Genomic DNA, 18870 nt, shown 5'->3' with positions numbered 1-18870 from the left:
CCTTAGGGTCTAAATTGACCCGTCACCCATGGAACCAAATAAACCATTTGGTTCCATTTGTATACTGTCAGAGTTAAGGGGAGAGTCGAGACCTTGAAATGTGAAAGTTTGAGAAACACTCGTGTATGGGAGTAGGCTATTAGTAACGGGTCGGGAACACATGGTGCACTCAGGGACTGGGCGTTCAGCGCAGAGCTCTGTTCACTGTAACTTCCACAACTCGTGTGGTCACTCCCACCACTACGGAATGTGAACTTGGGCAATTTTGTCCCCCCCTCTCCCCAAAAAAGTCCCCCCAACACACACACACAAAGCAGTAGGAGCCAAGCGGGACCTATGAGCGGGACATAACGTTACTAAATGCCGAGAGAAAACCGAATGTGACAGCAACGTTACTCTAGCAGCCTCGCTCATTTTGGCAAATACGCCAATTAGTGGAGTTTGGATTTCTGCGTCTTGAAGTTGTGAAAGGTAAGAGGCTATGAATGCGTTATTAGTGTGTTCTCGATAACTATTGTTTTTGTCAACTTCGTGCCGTGACAGGCTGCAATAGTGCCCCACGTTTGGACCGCGTTTGGACCCGCTGCAGTCCCGGAGTCACAACTCATGCGACACAGGGACGCAACTGGTCTGCATGCTTCAATGAGACGATAGCGTTGAACTATTATTTCCACTCCATAAGGCCATGCTGCATGGGTTTATTAGTGTGATTAGAAGTCTTGCTTACTGAGGAAATGCTTTTGACCTGTCCTCCTCTTAGCGCCTTTATAAAACACAGTTTAGGCTAAAGTTTTTAAGGGTGATGATATATAGCCCTACATAGCCTTGGTCTAATCTTTGTGTTTCCAAAATTAATATGCAATGTGCAATGTTATAACGCCCCTGTAGCCTACTGTAGCCTGACTGAAAACCAAACATGCAAACCATGATCCATTTTCAGCTTTTCTTTTCTTTTCTTTTCTTTTCTTTTCTCTTATTTTCTTTTCTTTTCTTTTCTTTTCGTTTCACTTGCCTTAGATCAAGACTATCAGCTGCATTTTAGAGTAGTTAAGTTCACTCCCAAAATGACTTTTTTTCTATAGGCTAGTCACCCCATGGAGACTTAATTGAGTTCAATTATATATATATATATATATATATATATATATATATATATATATATATATATATATATATATATATATATAGTGTGTGTGTGTGTGTGTGTGTGTGTGTGTGTGTGTGTGTGTGTGTGTGTATATGATAAATGTACCCCCAGTGATTCTGGGGGTACATTTGTGTCAGTGAGACACAAATGCATTTGTGTCTCCATCCGGAATCAATGGGGGTACATTTATTATAATCAAATTATTCTCTTAGGAATGTGACAAAAACATAACAAAAACATTTTATTGAACTCAAGTCTCCATGGAGTGACTAATCCATAGAAAAAAAATGTTTTGGGGGTGAACTACTCCTTTTATCACGTATATTTCTATCCCTTCCCTTTTCTTCTCTTTTAATAGCGAACAATAGCCAAGTAAGATGATACAATGTTAAATATCCTGTTCACCGCAAGCTATCCTATTGGCTACTATATGCATAGCCTACCAATACCATGATATGTCAGTGCCTGCACTGCATTCTGTGAGCCAAAACAGTACAGGGCATATAATTGCTTTTGAGTGGAAGACAAGAATGTAGCTGGTGCTGCTAAAACGTCTCTAAACTCAGCTCAGTAAACAACCTGCCATGATGCATAGGGATGATTCAACGAGCATGCATCCTACTACTGTAGTAGTAGCCTAGTGGGCATCTCATCAACGAGCTTGCCTGGTCAATGAGAGAAGATACAGAGCTATAATGTGGCCCAACTGTCACTGGTGACAAATGGCCGTGGGACATTTCTGTCTGCCGGCCAAAGGCACAAGGATCCAATTTAGTCCGGCGTTTGCTGTTATTAAGTGTCATGGCTGCATTCCAGCTACTGCCACAAACACCACTGCTTTCAGCAGGGCGGTATCACCACCATCAGAGTGACTACCAGCGATGCCATGTCTGCTTATTATAAGCGACTCTGGGTTTGTTTCTCCCGTAGGCCTAATAGCGAGTCGCTTGTAAAGATCTGTAGTTGTGAGTTGCTATCGTTTGGGTGTGTTTCTAAAGTGTACAGTAGCTTATTTGGGCTTGCTTCCTAATCAGTGGTTCTCAAACATTCTCATGTAAAAAAAATGATGAACATAGAGAGAAAAAAGGTTGTCTGCCGCCAGGCATCCATGCCTATGTGGCAATGCCTAAGTGGTGTGCACCTGGACCCAGAAGATCGACTATTTTCAAATAGCTAATGTATAAAGTGCTCATGTGGCCCATAGTTGCTTCTTTTGGGGCGTGTTTTCATTTCTTAATTCTCTCGCAAAATCTGGCAACAGGTTACTACTGCAACTCTGCTGGTCTCAGCACCCTTTATCTCTGCAGGCGGGCTCGGGCTGTTAGACTTTGATTGATTGATTGAAGGCTTTATTAGAAGTTTGCATAGGAAAATGTACAGATTCATGACGGTACAGTTCACTGGTACAAGGTCTACTAAAAGGAGATCCATGAAAAGACTAAGCTTATTTCAACAGGAAACCATTAAAGTATCTCATATAACATTGAATGACAGACAAATAGAACACAGTACTATGCAGTAGATATGTAAAGAAAAAAAAGAAAACAGTAGGTCTATACAATCAGTAAGTACAGTATATACAATATATACAAGGAAGGGGCAGGTAACAGTAAGTCTAAACAATCAGTATGTACAGTATATACAACTGCTTCTCTATTCTCCAACGATAAATGCACTAATGTCTTCTGTTGAGTGCTAATCTAACTGTCTGTTGGGTGTTAATCGAGAGTGCACAAATGTGTGTCTATGTGAGAAGAGAGAGTTATAGGGACAGGCAGGGAGGGAAAGCATTTCAAAATGTCTGTGACTCCAGTCCTGCATGCCTCTGGCGTTGCTGACTTTGCACCCAGCTATCATTTATAGCAGGGGTCTTCAACGTTTTCTTTCAGGCCAAGGACCCCTTAGTTGAGAGAGAGAGATGAAGCAGGGACCCCCACAACCTTTTTAGAGATTTTATATAGATTCATTGTTTGACAGCACCATCATCAGTGTATTTTGGATTCATGTCATTTTGTGTTTTCAGATATTTAACCACTTGAACTGTCAATATTTGACATTTCACTCTGTACTTAGTCTGCTCTTTTTCCCCTCTACACCTCTTTACCGAAAATAGCTGATCTACAAGCTTGTAGATCTGCTATTTTTGGCTAAAGTTCTCAGAATATGGACACAAAAAAAGGCTGGTGGTTAAAGAAAAAAAAGTTTCACAACACAAAGATTTGGCGGCCCCCCTGTAGTAACTCTTGAGAAACACCCTAGGGGTCCCGAGCCCCCTGTTGAATAATTCCTGTTTTTTTAATGGATTACATATTTCATTAATCTAAAAGCATTCAGCTCCAGATGAGCCAGAACTTGGCAGTTTATTGCAGAGCTTTCATCTGGCACGCCTGCAGGCTATACAAAAGCAGAGAGATTTTGGCAAAAGATCGGTTCTTGGATCAATTTAGGGCCAAGTTTCGAATCCAATAGAGTGAAAAGGAATTTCTCAGAACTAACAATGAAGAGGTCCAACACTCTGCTCTATATACGATGATAAAAGTCATATAAAAATGTATGTTTTATGGGCGACTACTGACTGACACTTCTCTTGGGGTTGGACAGCTGGGCTTTGTCATAAAGTCCTGCATAGCTAATATAACACTGTTGTCGGTCCAAACACTACATGCTGCTTACAGTAATTATTTTGAAGGGATTATGAGGATATAAACTGTGTAATATACTGAGCTGAATAACATTTGTGCGGACGTGACTGTGTTATTTAATAAACAAACACTTTTAGTGAATAGATCAGCCAAACAGAGAACTTCCAAAATCGAGCTGACTTAGCAGTGTTTACAGTTTAGGCATTTAGCAGACGCTTTTAATCCAAAGCGACTTACAATAAGCAGATAATACATCACTTTAATAAACAAGATAACATATCAGAACATCAACAACAATATAACAAATGCATATGAATATCAAACTAAAAAAAAAGACAAAAACAAACAAACAATATAATCAGTAGAGAAAACCCATGTAACATGGAGTAGCCTTGCCCGAAGCTCATGGCCCCTAATATCTAACCCTGGCCAACAAGGGTGATTCCCTCTCTCTCTCCTGTATGTTTGGGAGACCCGAAGTTCAGATCTCGGGTGTTACATTGGTGCCTTGAGGATGACGCAGATCGAGTGTCGGGGTGAGTCTTGGGTGGAATACCAGAAGAGTCGCCGGAAAGAAACTCGCCTGGGCTGATGGTTTATGCCTTTTGATTGATTGATTAAGGTATTTATTAGATGTTTTGGATAGGAAAAGGTACAGTTTCATGACAGTACAGTTCACTGATACAATGTCAACTAAAAGGAAACTCAGGTAAGGCAAGGCCTATTTGTTATTTTCCATTGAGATCGTTAATATACTTATATACCTCTGTAAACTATGCCTAAACTGTCAAACCTAACCTTATTCATAACCTTAACCTCAGTAAAATAGTGCCACAACCAAACCCTATTCCTAATCTTAACCTCAGAAAGATAATGTGTAATCCTAAAGTTATTTCTAACCTTATTCTCAGTAAAACAAATACAAGAATAAAAATCTCTTCGAGTTTTTTCCGGCAACTCTACCGGTTACCTATGCATGATCTGATCTAGTTGTCCCATCCATACGTCTACATGCTCAAAATGCATCTGTCATTTTTCGCACTGATAGTACCCTGTCTCTGAGTCTAACTCGGAGAGTGTACAAGTGGAACCAAATGTACCCTTACTGGTCTGTAACTCAGAGAGTGTACACATGGAACCAAATGGTCCCTTATGGGTCTGTGATGGTGCATTAAAACCTGAAGAGATATATTTGTTTCTAGTCAAGGTTCAAGGCTACTTTCTTTTGTCTCCCTTGGGACGCATGGACACACAAGTCGCTTCAATCGCTTCACTTTGGTCGCGCTGGTCAGTGTTGGAAAAAGATTATGTCACGTCAGATGTCATATATATATACATATATATATGTATATATATATATATACATATATATATATATATATATATATATATATATATATATATATATATATATATATACACATATATATATATATATATATATATATACATATATATATACATATATACATATACATATACACATATATATATATACATATATATATATATATATATATATATATATATATATATATATATATATGGAACCACTTTCACTGCAAAGAAGACTCATTAAATAGCAAAAATAGCGTCAGCTATTTTCTGTACTTTTGTCAGACACTGTACTATGACAAGTGTAGGGCATTCATTTACGATAAAACAAACAGACATAAAAAGTCACCGCAGCACTGACTGTGTGAAGGACCAGAGCATCCTTAAAATGGCAGGCCACTGAGGGTCGACGCTCTTTTGATCATGCATCTTGTGTTCATATTTACCGTGCCTATGCTTGTGCGACGTGCAAACATTCACTGTCTGCATAGGCCTGATCCAATAATTTGGACTACAAGTAAGACACCTCAGGGCGACAAGCGACCTCGCCCTAAAGTGATGTGGACATCAGGGCTGTGGACATCAGGGATATATGGGCATAAAAGGGATTTGTTCCCCTGGCATCACAGGGATCTTCGTATCTCCATATATGGGCATAATGGGGATTTGTTCCCCTGGCATCACAGGGATCTCCGTATCTCCATATATGGGCATAATGGGGATTTGTTCCCCCCGGCATCACAGGGATCTCTCTAATAGTAGGGTCTCAAACGAAGGTTCTGTGACCATCCTCTGGCAAGGATGTTTTGATGATTGATTTGACCTCTATGGACCCTTTATAAAAGATTTAGCTCCCAGGTCCCTCGCAAAAATCCCAGGCTTTTTTGCTAGAAGCCACTAGAGTTGGTATCCCATTAACTTTACATTACAGGGAAAAACAGCAAAAAAATTATCTGCTTTAAGTAACAAATGAAGGGTCAAACTAGGGGTTTTTCATGATTCTGAATCCATTGCAAACATCTGTTTTGCACAAAAAACATTCCTTGGGCTAAAAAACGGCCCCACAAGACTATGGTTTAGTGACGAAAAGTGATGAGTCATCACTTTTCACACATTTGTGGGGGCCGTTTTAGCCCAATGAATGTTTTTTATGCAAAACAGATGTCTGCAATGGATTCAGAATCATGAAAACCCCCTAGTCTGACCCCTCATTTGTTACTTAAAGCAGATTATTTTTTTGCTTTTTTTCCCTGTAATGTAAAGTTAATGGGACACCAACTCTAGCGGCTTCTAGCAAAAAAGCCTGGGATTTTTGCGAGGGACCTGGGAGCTAAATCTTTTATAAAGGATCCATAGAGGTCAAATCAATCATCAAAACATCCTTGCCAGAGGATGGTCACAGAACCTTGGTTTGAGACCCTACTATAACAGGGCATCATTAATATAGATGACATAAGGGAACACCATATATGGGCATAAAAGGGATTCTGTTAGAGCGTGATGTCAGAGCGGCAAACCCATTCTGTTGGTGGTTTCCCTGACATCACAGTGACATAACGTAAAAATGCGTACACGTCTACGCGTCCAGACAGACGGACATGGACAAGCTGTGACGTTTCCAGTAGGGAGCCGTTCCTTTCTAATGAACAGTGGTGGGAAAATTACTCAATTCCTTTAGAAATATCAATACTGCAATCAAGTAGAAGTTTGGAATGTTAATGTACTTGAGTAGTAGAAGTATCAAAATGTAGGCCTACGTCTTTTGAACGGCTCTTTGAAAGGAACGGATCCCAGAGATCCGGCTCACTTCAAAGAGCCATAAATCCCATCTCTAGGAGGACTTTTGTCTGTGCCTGCATGCGGCAATACATGCAGAATAGACCAAAATGATTCAATTCTGCATCTGGAAATGGGAGATGTAGTGGAGTAGAATTAAAAGTATTGGAAATACTCCAGTAAACTAGGCTAGGTATACTTAAAACCTGTACTTAAATACAGTACTTTAGTAAATGTAGGTCTACTTAGTTACTTTAGATAACTGGTTATAATGATATTAATAATAATATATATAATAATATAATAAATATAATAATAATATATATATATATCTATATGCTTACTCTTCTGTATGGAACAATGAACAATATGAAGAGGCTTATTATAGAAGGGCAGCAGGTGGGCCTCCCAAAATGCAGTTTTCTATGCATTTCAGGGGTTTTGGGGGATTAGAGCCTCCCAAATTTTTTTCGGCCGCGCGCGCGGCCAATTTATGACAGTTCAGGCAAGAATTTCAAACCACTTTCACCACTGGACGTTTCTCATATAGTAAACTGTGATCTACAAGCCAAACAGAAACGTAATTGTCAACGACGAAAACACAATTCAATTGTTAATCGCAATTATTTGAGTGACAATTAATCGGCATGTAAAATGTCATAATCGTGAGATTCGTGACAGCCCTATGCTATGCATGCATGGGAGAGAAGGAGAGTTGGGAAGGGTGTACTATCAGGGGACGCAGCGACTCTCAGTCTGCCAATGTTACGAGCATCTAGATGGGCGCCAGAGGCTCTCCGTATTAAGACACCCACATGCTGAGGTAAAGTGCCTCATTATGGTGTCTCACAAGGTGAGCGTCAGGCAGTGGCGGAAGGAAAGTACATTTTGTCATTGTCGGGTGGAAACCTTGTCCAAACCTTGTCCAAAAGACGTTCCTTTTGTATTTATAATTTTAAAAATGATTTATGATAGCGAAAAGCCTATCTACAAGCACACAATGCCTCACATCGCGATGCGTTGTGTGCTTGTAGATCTACTATTTTCACTAGTTTTGTGCGACAGTCTTGTATGATGAACCAGGGGTTTACGAAAAAACGTACAAATCTGGAGATACAAGGTTTCTGCCCGACAGTGATGATTTACTCAAGTACTGTCCTGAAGTGATTCTCAAACGTTTTCATATCAAGGACCCCCAAATTGATATGTATCTGGCCGCGGACCCCAATCTGTTTTGTGCCAGGGACCCCCCGGGAGAGAAGATTTGTGTAAAAAAAGAATCTAAATAATTTGACATTTTATATCAACATTCTGGAAACCTCTCAAGGACCCCTGGGGGTCCCCAGACCCCACTTTGAGAACTACTACTGTAATGTCCATTTATGAATATATATGATTTTACTTGTGCTACAGTACATCAAACGCTACAATTATTTATGAACCTTAGTTACTTTGGAGATTTTGATTATTATTACAAAATATTTTATAATCAATCTATTCAAAAATTGCAAATCTACAAGCTCACAATGCATTATGAAGCAGGGCGTTGTGAGCTTGTAGATGTGCAATCTTTGAAGAAGTTTAAATTCAAATTTGAAGGCATTTTTTATTTTTACTATTGTATTTTGAGAACAGTTCGATGCTAGTACTTTTAATCAAGTAAAACAGTTTTTATATTGTGGTATAGGTAGGTAGGTGGTAGGGAGTAGGTATTACTTTAATTCTTATAATTTTTATCCCACTATTTTGCAACCCATTTTTTCACCCAGTGCCAATTGCCTATGTAATCCTAGGTATTACTACTTTTACTATATACTGTACAGTATACTAGTCCTGTGCCCGGGGGGTATGCACAGTATATGAGGGATAGAATGTACTGTAGGAGTCTCAGAAGTAATGAGAACCCAGACCAGTGCCCATTGGACAGAACAGTCACCATTGATGGCCAATTGTGCAATACCCGTCTGTGATGTATGCATTGTTTCAGCATTCGGCTGTTACCATGCTGGCACACTGTTTATTATCAGTGATGTCAGCATCCTCATCCCCAAATTTGGGCATTGTTTCAGCAAGCGGCTGTTAGTCTGTTACCATGGTGGATGTTACATTTCTTTGGTATTTCTTCCACCACTTGGTGTTGGAGGAAGAGGGGTGGGCCGTGGTGAGGAGGAGAGAGAGCGAGAGAGAGATGAAGGGACACGTCTTTTTGGACGGCATCTGGAGTGAATCTTGAAGCGTCGCCCCGCTGTGCCAGGCCTTTCCGCGGCCCGCTTCAAAGCATAGCTATCGCAGAGGAGAGGAGCTATCTCACAGGCATTGCAAGAATGCATGAATGCTGTATGAAGACACGGGGCAGCACATACTAACGTTGGAATCAGTTGTGCGACCGATGTGTCTGGACTTTTAAGCTCTTTCAACTTAGTGTGCCTATTTTAGGCATGTCATTGTACTTTATTCAGGAACACTCACGTCATTTATTGCAACAAATACAGTTAGACCTGGCATTAAAGAGCTCCGTGTTCGGAGATGTTCCCTGAATTATGGACACAGATGCTTGCTAAGCAAAATCAGGGAACTTTAAGCAAAACCCCCCATAGGGATACAATAGCAGTACAATAGCAATACATTGACATTTTAGCTTGAATCAGCAGACATGAAATTGCAAGTATTTGAGCCTATGCCAGACTCTGATCAAAAGGTGGAGGCTGGGGTGGAGGAGGTAGCTAAGCAGCAGCAGATCTGAAGCTTCGAATGAAAGACGAGCAGCTATAGTGAATGCAAGCCGTATTTAAAGGAGCCTCCCTTACTGAGCGAGAGCTCTGATTGGATTAGACAGAGTGATGTAATTGCGACCGTAAGGTCGCAGTTTAGTTGCGACCGTCAGGGAGCAGTTTACTATGAAAACCTCCACCGGCCGTCCGTCCGTCGGTCGGTCACACGTCACACGTCACACCTTTGCCCTGCTCATATCTCCGCATCAGTATATAGGGCTTGTTTGTTTATTGTATGACATCACGCCACATCATCAGCTGTGGACTCTGTGATGTCATCGTATCGCATCAGTATATAGGGCTTGTTTGTTTATTGTATGACATCACGCCACATCATCAGCTGTGGAAAAAAGGGCCACTTATCTGTCCGTGAGGCTGTTGTAGTAGAAGAGAAAATCTGTACCTGGCATGCCAACATGGCATTAGCGTTGGGAACGAACTTTCATGTCACGAATCACGATTATTGTGACCAAAAAGATTGCGATTTACAATATTATCGCGATAATCATAACAGCATTATCCTGGGGCGGAACACGCATCGCAAGAGATTGCAGACTGTATCAAGGAAGTTATTTCCAGGTCCATTTTAGCAATTTCAATATAGAGGTTTTAAATGGTACCAGATATGCAACTGGGCAAAAATAAAAGGTGAAACGATCCTAGTGCATGACGGAGGACAATTTCTTACTAAATTTAAATCTCCACGATACGATTATGGTGAGTGTTTTTGTTTTTTGTCACGATAATAAACTATAATAGCGACTGTCGTCCCATCCCTATTTGTGTCTGGGCAAGGATGTTTTTTTGAACGTCGGAGAGCTCAGCTCAGTGGAAAATGTGCTGCACAGAGATGTGCTGCAAGTTTGATTTGCCATTTGTGTGCCTCGGGCCGCCGCGGTCCTCCGACAGCTGTTCTCCCATACTGCAGGAATTCACTTTGCTCTGCACAATAGGCTACATGCTAGGGTTTGTTAGATTTATAGGGTTTTATTAAACAGAACTCTGTTCCCCTGTCCTCCGTCTCCGACTGCATCGACTGTGCACGGACCAAACACGCAATAACATCCTCAGGACCCATTCTACGAATGCCTTTTAAATCAGCAGTTCTCACACCTTCAAGGTTTTTTAATGATGTTCAAAAATAGCAGATGTACAAGCTCGCAGCGCTGCAAGCTTGTACATCTGCTATTTTACCAGGGGGTCCCCAGCTAAATGAGTCAAATACAGTGTCACCATCATTTTAACCTCTTTAACCATATTTTATGCTATGGCTATTCAAAGATTTTAGATATACAAATACAAGCTTATAGGCAGCACGAAGCAGTATAAAGTTTGAGAACCACTGCAGCATAAGGCACTTTTCTTTAACAAGTGCATTTTATAAATAGATCTGATTTCATTCCAGGCTGTGGCATAATTGAAGTCCTCCTGTTTGCAACTTAGGGGGGAATCAGGCGTCAACTCAATTATCACCTCCTCTCTCTCTCTCTGCACCCCTCCCCTCCCCTCCCCTCGGCTGTTGACGTGTTACATCCTGGTTGGCGGAATCAGATGCTCTCTGTCTCTCTCTCTCTGCTGGTGATGGATGGCTGGGTTCATGTAGGGTTGCTGGCTTTGCTGGATTTGCTGGGGGAGAGGGGGGCAGGCACGTGCACACATAGACATCAAAGGAGGCTTGATACCCTGCCCTTTTATCCGTCTGTAAAAAGTGCCCTCTCCAGACCACGAATGCATATGCCCCCTTTCCATGCCATACCTGAAGGCAGCATTTAAGAGAATTGCCTTGTCCAAACTCTCCTGAACTTGAATACAGCATCTAATGTTGAGAGAATTGCCCTCTCTTTGTAGAAATCTATGCTGTAGGCTTTTTTATGCTTAGTTTAGTGTGGTATCAAGTACCGAAAATAGCCGACCTCCAAGCTCACAAGGCATCGCAGTGCTTGGAGGTCGGCTATTTTTGATATTTTCACCAAAAGGCCCATTTAGAAATTTCAGACCCTGCCTCTCTAACATTCTCTGCACGTCGCTGAGGGGACAAATCGAACCCTGGGTCTGTGCATCTTTATGCGATCCTGGCTCCTTCGTTTGCTCCGCCCACTGCCCCTGTTCCTTCTCGTCCGTCTAACCAGAGAGGCTGGTGTGCGTCAGCGGACTGAACGTGACGGACCAACATAAACGTATTGGTGCCTGAAGAACACAATGAGCTGGTGAACCAGCTCTGTGTCATGATGGACAGACACCATTAAACATATAACAATCCCCCCCCCCTTTCCTCAATACAAATTAGGAGGCCAGTGTCATCACACGGACAAAGGGATGATATGACCGGCTATCTCTCTCAGAGAAGAGACTCCCCTCTCTCAATCAATCTCTCTCTCTCTCTCTCTCTCTCTCTCTCTCTCTCTCTCTCTCTCTCTCTCTCTCTCTCTGCCAGATTTAGAGAGCGAATGGTCATTCTCTCTACGGTAAATTATGGTCATTTACCACAGTGGTTCTCAACCATATGATTTTGGGGGGGTCCCCAGATGACAGTGAAGTGACAATTTAAAGGAGTAGTTCACCCACAAAATGACTTTTTTCTATTGATTACTCACGCCATGGAGACTTGAGTTCAATAATATTTATTTGTTTTTTTGTCGACAAAAAAATGTATTACAATACATTTACTCCATTGATTCTAGATGGATCCAGAATCAATGGGGGTGGATTTACTATAATCTAATTATTGTCTTACTGTGACAAAAAACTAAAAATATTATATAATATATATTATCTAAAATATTATATTATATAACTCAAGTCTCCATGGTGTGAGTAATCAATAGAAAAAAAGTCATTTTGGGGGTGAACTACTCCTTTAAGGACTTTTAATACCTCTTTAATACCTTAATATTACAATGTACAATAGGCCTATATATATATAGGGAGTCTATATTTTCACAGATTTGCTTACGGTACATGAAGTGTGCTGCCTCCACCCTGCACAATAGGTCATGTGTGACAGATATTACACCAGTGAATTATGGAGGCATTCTCTTCTAGGCCGGCCCCAGCTGGGATTGGTAATGTATACTGAGGTTCAGCATCCTTAGATTGAGTGTTTAGGCCACTGTATAGGACATTATGAAGGGGGAAAAAAAGGGAAAATAGCAGATCTTCATATTTTACACGCACATATTTTTATGTAGGAAATAGTATATCTTAACACTTATGTTGCAATGATTTTTTCTCTTCAATGTCTCGCGTTGCCATGGTTACCATAGACTTCCATGTAATTGTGCAATTGTGTAAAAAGTGCACGCCCATGCCTAGATGATGCACCACGTGTGTAGATGCTGTTCACAGCTTTCAAACAAAAAAATCCGCTTGGAAATCCGTTCAGGCATTCATGATTTATGGGCCATTATGTTTTCTTCAGATGTAAACAAACATGGCTGCCATGTTTGAAAGAATGGGTTGGTATGGGGGTTAAACATGCAATTTCGCGATCGCGATCATGCCTAATACATTTCTGGAGGTCCCAAAAAAAAATTTGAAAAAAAAAAAATTGAAAAAAAAAAAAAAAATTTTTTTCAAAAACGGCCTAAACTCGGGAAACTCGGGGTTGGCACAGCGTTGGTATCAATACAAACTCGGGAAACTCGGGGTTGGCACCAGATGTGTTAACAAGCTAGGGAAAATATATAAAACAATTTCACACTCCAACTGGAGGTCCCTGGTGACATGTCCACTGTGGGTTACGCTTTATTGCATGGAGCTACTCATGTTTTGAACACAGCAAAACGGGATTTATGGTTCTTTGAAGTGAGCTGGATCTCTGGGATTCGTTCCTTTCAAAGAGCCGTTCAAAAGACTGGCTCATTTTAGTTACTATTTACTGTGTAGATTTTGATTATAATTACAAATTCACTTCAACCCTATACATTTCAGCCATATATATAGGCTACATTTCCGCCATTTGAAAATAGCCGATCTACAAGCTCACAATGTGAGCTTGTAGCTTGTAGATCGGCTATTTTCAAATTATTTTTCTACATTTTCTACATTGGAAAAACTGTGAAATGGGACATTCTGCATAATGACTATTTTCTACTATTGGTATTTTAAGTGCATTTTGATACCGATACTTTTGTACTTTTACTCAAGTACATTTTAATTCCAAACTTCTACTTGTGGCAGAGTATTTCCGCGTTGCAGTATTGATACTTTTACATAATAAGTAAAGAAATTGAGTACTTTTCCCATCACTGTTGTGTTCATTAGAAAAGAGTACGGCTCCCTACTGCGAACCGGATCCCATCGTTCATTTCAAAGAGCCGTTCAAAATACTCGATTCGTTCGCGAACGTCCCACCTCTAGTTCATTTAATTTACGGGGTCCTCTCTGGGTCAAATTATCACTGAGAGTTTGACTGTGGCTGGACTTGCATCCAAGTGCATTATGAATCTAGCCTAGGAACAGAGGGGCTATTTAAAGAAACCACGCATATGCCATCTTTCTTTTAATGACAGAATCCATTTCTGCTCCATTTCTCTTGTTTCCTGATTACATTTTGAAACACCAGTAAACTGAGAGTATTGTGATGAAAGGGGGAATTCCTCAGTTAGCAGTGTTAAAGGTCATATACCGTACCGTACTAGGAATGGGACAATAATCGCTATTATCGTTTATCGTGATTAAAAGACGAACGCTCACAACAATCGTATCGCAGAGATTTAATATATTGTGAAATTGTCCTCTGAGCTGCATACAGTATAGGCCTATCCGGTACCACTTAAAACCCTCTATGATTGGTAAAACAGACCTGTTTCACTCTCTTTGGTAGGGAGTCTCTCCAAAAATAGCCAATCTACGCTGTGAGCTTGTAGATCTACTATTTTTGGCAAACTCTCCACCCCAGAATATGGATGCTGGGGTTCAAGTGGTCAACAAAAAGTGTAATTCTAAGAGTTTAATAATATTAAACTCTTAAAATATTAAACTTTAATATTCATATTTTGATTATCACGATACTATCGTAAATCGCTATACCGTACGGTATAAATGTTGATAGAATTTAGAGATCGATTGATTGATTGATTGATTGAATACTCTATCAGTCAAAAATCAACATAGCATACATACTGTACAAATAACACAATAGTACATCACAAAACATTATGTACAGGTGTCTGTATACTGTAGGTGTTTTTTTTTTTTTGTGTTCGTGTAGACACTCGACAAAGCCGGATCCACCGCTGCGGATTTGAACCCACAACCTCCATTGTGGTGAGCAGGAACTTATCACTGTGCCACGCAAACGCCTGTCTGTCTGTCTGTCTGTCTGTCTGTCTGTCTGTCTGTCTGTCTGTCTACATCAGTGGTTCCTAACCTTTTCAGGCCGTGACCCCCAAAATAATCATATTTCAACTGGGGACCCCCCCACCCTGACAAGCTCTTGGAATTGTAGGAGTTGGCATTACATTAGTTTGACTCCATCTGAGTTGGCATTACATTAGTTTGACTCCATCTGTTTCATTGTGAAAACAGCAGATCTACATGCTCACAACGCCTTGCAAACTCAAGGCGTTGTGAGCATGTAGATCTGCTATTTTCACAATTCCGGCCGCTAATATTTGATTGTTTGGCCACTGACTGACCAGGGCCCTAAATGTCCTTAATTTGTCACTTTAGAAATGTGCAGATACCATGTACAGTATACACTTACACACTGTATGTTGGTCTGTTTACTGTTGAGTGAGTAAACAATGTAAACATTAAGCTAAACGGAGGGGTCCCAACCCACAGGTTGAGAACCACTGGTCTAAACTACTTTCAAACTGTCATTAGTTAACAAGTTATTAAGGGATCTTTGACACTGACAGTTGAGTCAACATTTTTGTTAAAGCCCTTCTTCTCTAGTTGGAGTCCACACATGATCATCAAGTGAAATGCCCCACCTACAGTACACTGGAGGCCCACTGTATCTAATTACAGTCCCAACCGCTGCAACCCACACATTTACCCTCGGCACTGTTCCACTGGCCATGAAATTTGCCATTTATTTCATTGTCAATGAAAGTCTCTCTCTCCAGAAAGTTTCACTTTGTGTCGCCACGCAAATGAGACTTTTGGCTCTTTCCCCTCTCTAGCTTTGGGGGGTGATGTCACACATTAAAAAAAAAGAGAAAAATCCCGATGGCGGTCCAGAATAGCCTTGTAAATCCTGACTTTAAGTGCGGCCCGGGAATGATTTCATTGTTATTAGGTGCACCTGTCCTCCATGGCTGCAGCCAGTGAGCACATGGGGAGGTTGGACCCCGCTCTGTGGCAGTATATAATCCTTAAGTACACCATGATCTTATCTACCGCACTAGCCATGTTGCCCTGTCTGCTTGTTGTAAGCAACTTTGGGATTATTTTTCTGTTGTTGCTTCTGTAGTTTTGGACAGTTGCGGGTAGCGCTTTACTTGTAAGCACTGTTTCCCAAACATAAAAAACATAATGTTTTTAAAAAATGATTCTATACATTTTGAAACAAACAACAAATCTAAGAAATTCCATAAAAAACAAGAAATAATAATTAAGATGTAGTGAAAATAGCCGATCTACAAGCTCTGCTTTGTGTCCTTGTGAATCTGCTATTGTCACTAGTTTGGGTCCTGGGCAAACGTCTAATCTCTCTTTCGGGTCTTGACCAGAAGCGTTTGGGAACCACTGTTAGCTGCTTATTTTGGGGCATGCTGCCAAATTGTCTGATTATTATTTAAACCAGTGGTTCTCAAATACTTTCATGTAAAGTACCCCCAAATCTGCCCCTAAAACCCATCTGAAAATGTTTTGTGCCTGGGAGCCCCGTACCAGATTTGTGTTGTTAGAATGTTTCAAAAGTCGTCCAGATATTCCATATTATATTTCAAGATTTGATTGGAAAATAGCAGGTGTACACAGTATATAGGTTTAAAGTGCTCATGTGGCCTATTAGTCGCTTCTTTTGGGCTTGTTTTCTAAGACATGGTTTCTCAGTTCTCTCACAAAACCTGGCAACACTCAGAGCTCATGAATGACGTCGGACATTTCTTCCCCAGTCAATAAGGAGAGGTGAAGAAACAGATGTTGTAGCTGATGGGAGATATAAAATACAACCAAGGTGTTCGTTTAGTGCTTATAATTTACCACCGGAGTCGTGCTTAATTTATTCCGATCATATACACCAGTGTGTCTCGTCACCGAAAATAACAGGTCTCACAGTGCGTTGTGTCGCGACGCGTGGCGCGTGAGCTTGTTAAGATCTGCTATTTCCGCCATGCAACTCCGGGGTGTAACAAAGTAAACTAGGCTGTGATGATGACGAGTGAAAATAAGTGGGAACGGTTTGTCTCGTGTTTGATGCTGCTGTCAAATGAAAAAATAAATCAAATCAAAAATAAAAGTGCCACCGTTATAAACGTGACGGTGGCAACACTGGTGATGAATCCACTGTGACTGTCACCTTATGAAGAAGAACGACGATCAGTCTCAAGTGGGACAGAGAGTTAATTAGCTGTTAATGAGCTGCTAAGGTCCAGGGAAAGGGGGACAGGGGACATTCAGATAGGAAGGGGGGGGCTCAAAGGATGTTTTTATTTTAGTTACCAGTGTACTCAAGTACTGTACTTACAGTAAGTACAAATTTGAGGTATTTTTAACTTTACTTTACTGGAGTATTATCACATTTCCAATAGTGGGAGGAGGTGGAAGCGGAGCAGAGAATGGAGGAGTACTGTAAGCGTGGCTTATAGTCAGGGAGCCAGCGCAGCTTAAACAAATCCTCTTGTTTATCTTCCTCTGACTGGCAGTGTGTTGCTGCGGACGTGGGCCACTGGCGGCGCGCTGTGCCATCCTTTTTGTGGCAGTGTGTGTGTGTGTGTGTGTGTGTGTGTGTGTGTGTGTGTGTGTGTGTGCGTGCGCCTAGTTATCAGGGATGGGACGATAATGGTTATTATCGTTCATTGTGATAAAAAACACTCACAATAATCGTTATCGCTGAGTTTTAAATTAATTGTGAATTTATCCTCCGTCAATATGTGTAATGTTGTTTAATGGTATAATCATATTTAGGCTATAATAATCGATTATGTCACGTTGCTGCATCGATGCAGAATCGGGACTACCATAAGTAAGCAAATGCGTGTGTGTGTGTGTGTGTGTGTGTGTGTGTGTGTGTGTGTGTGTGTGTGTGCGTGTGTGGGTGTGTGCGTGCGCACGTGTGTGGGAGGGCAGAACGAGGACACAGGCAGAAGCAGTGTTGCATAACTGATCAACATATCTATACGTTTGCAGGTCCCATGTGTACAATACTTATACGGTACATTTTATGTTCTCAGCCAGTTCTCATGTGTGTGTGTGTGTGTGTGTGTGTGTGTGTGTGTGTGTGTGTGTGTGTGTGTGTGTGTGTGTGCGTGTGTGTGCGTACGTGTGTGTGTGTGTGTGCGGTGCGTAGGCTCAGTGTCCCATGTTGCCTATAGCGGTCCCAGCGTCACTGAGACAATCTTTTTGAAATGCGATGAAAGAGTCTCAGTGCCCATAATGTCTTTAGGGAATCCCAGTCCTGAACGCAGCCTGTAAAGGCACCTTGTCATCCATCAAGCTGGAGGCTTTTTCTTTTCTTTTCTTTTTAAATCAGATTAGAGCCATGGTTTTCAACCTTTTTCATATCAAGTTCCATTATTTATTCATCATTTGAGTCACGGACGACCATTTCAAAACTGAGAATATGTTGTTTGCGTTGGATACGATTTTGTCCACAATTCCATGCTGTATTGATGTGGTGCCGGACTGATAACAGGTCAATCAAAGTATATACTTAGACTTCTTGTACATTAAGTAATGCATCATCTAAACCACTGGTTTACAGTTGACCCTTAGGTGCTGTGTCCACATTATGTCCCAAGCTGTTAGCTACAATTCAAATAGCAAAACTAGCAAAAGTAGCAGATCCACAAGCTCACACTGCGTTAACTTGGAGCTTGCAAATCTTCTGCTTTTGATGCTTTTGTGTGACGCTGTACAGTGAGATCAAGTAGGGCATTAGAATATGGAGATAATACCGTTGTTCCCTATTGAGCTTGGCACATTTCCTGTGGCAAGTTGCCCAGATCACACATGTCACACGTGTCTTCTTATTTCTTCACTCTCAAAAAGCGCCTGCAATGTCATGGGGTGATCACTGCTTGCCTCC

At 41.0% G+C, this 18870-nt stretch overlaps 1 protein-coding gene across 1 annotated transcript in view; it reads left to right on the top strand.

The window, feature by feature from the left end:
- Positions 1-408: 408 nt before the first annotated feature.
- LOC308282715 (uncharacterized protein) overlaps positions 409-18870 on the top strand; it is a gene marked incomplete at its 3' end in the record, with an annotated part of 52729 nt that continues 34267 nt past the window's right edge. Inside the window, exon 1 of the mRNA XM_080723105.1 lies at positions 409-471. The remainder of the gene's footprint in view (positions 472-18870) is intronic.

Source organism: Nannobrachium achirus (genome assembly GCF_963921795.1).
Source record: "Nannobrachium achirus genome assembly, chromosome: 4".
Lineage (NCBI taxonomy): Eukaryota > Metazoa > Chordata > Actinopteri > Myctophiformes > Myctophidae > Nannobrachium > Nannobrachium achirus.
This window is presented reverse-complemented; position numbering and strand designations above follow the sequence as displayed.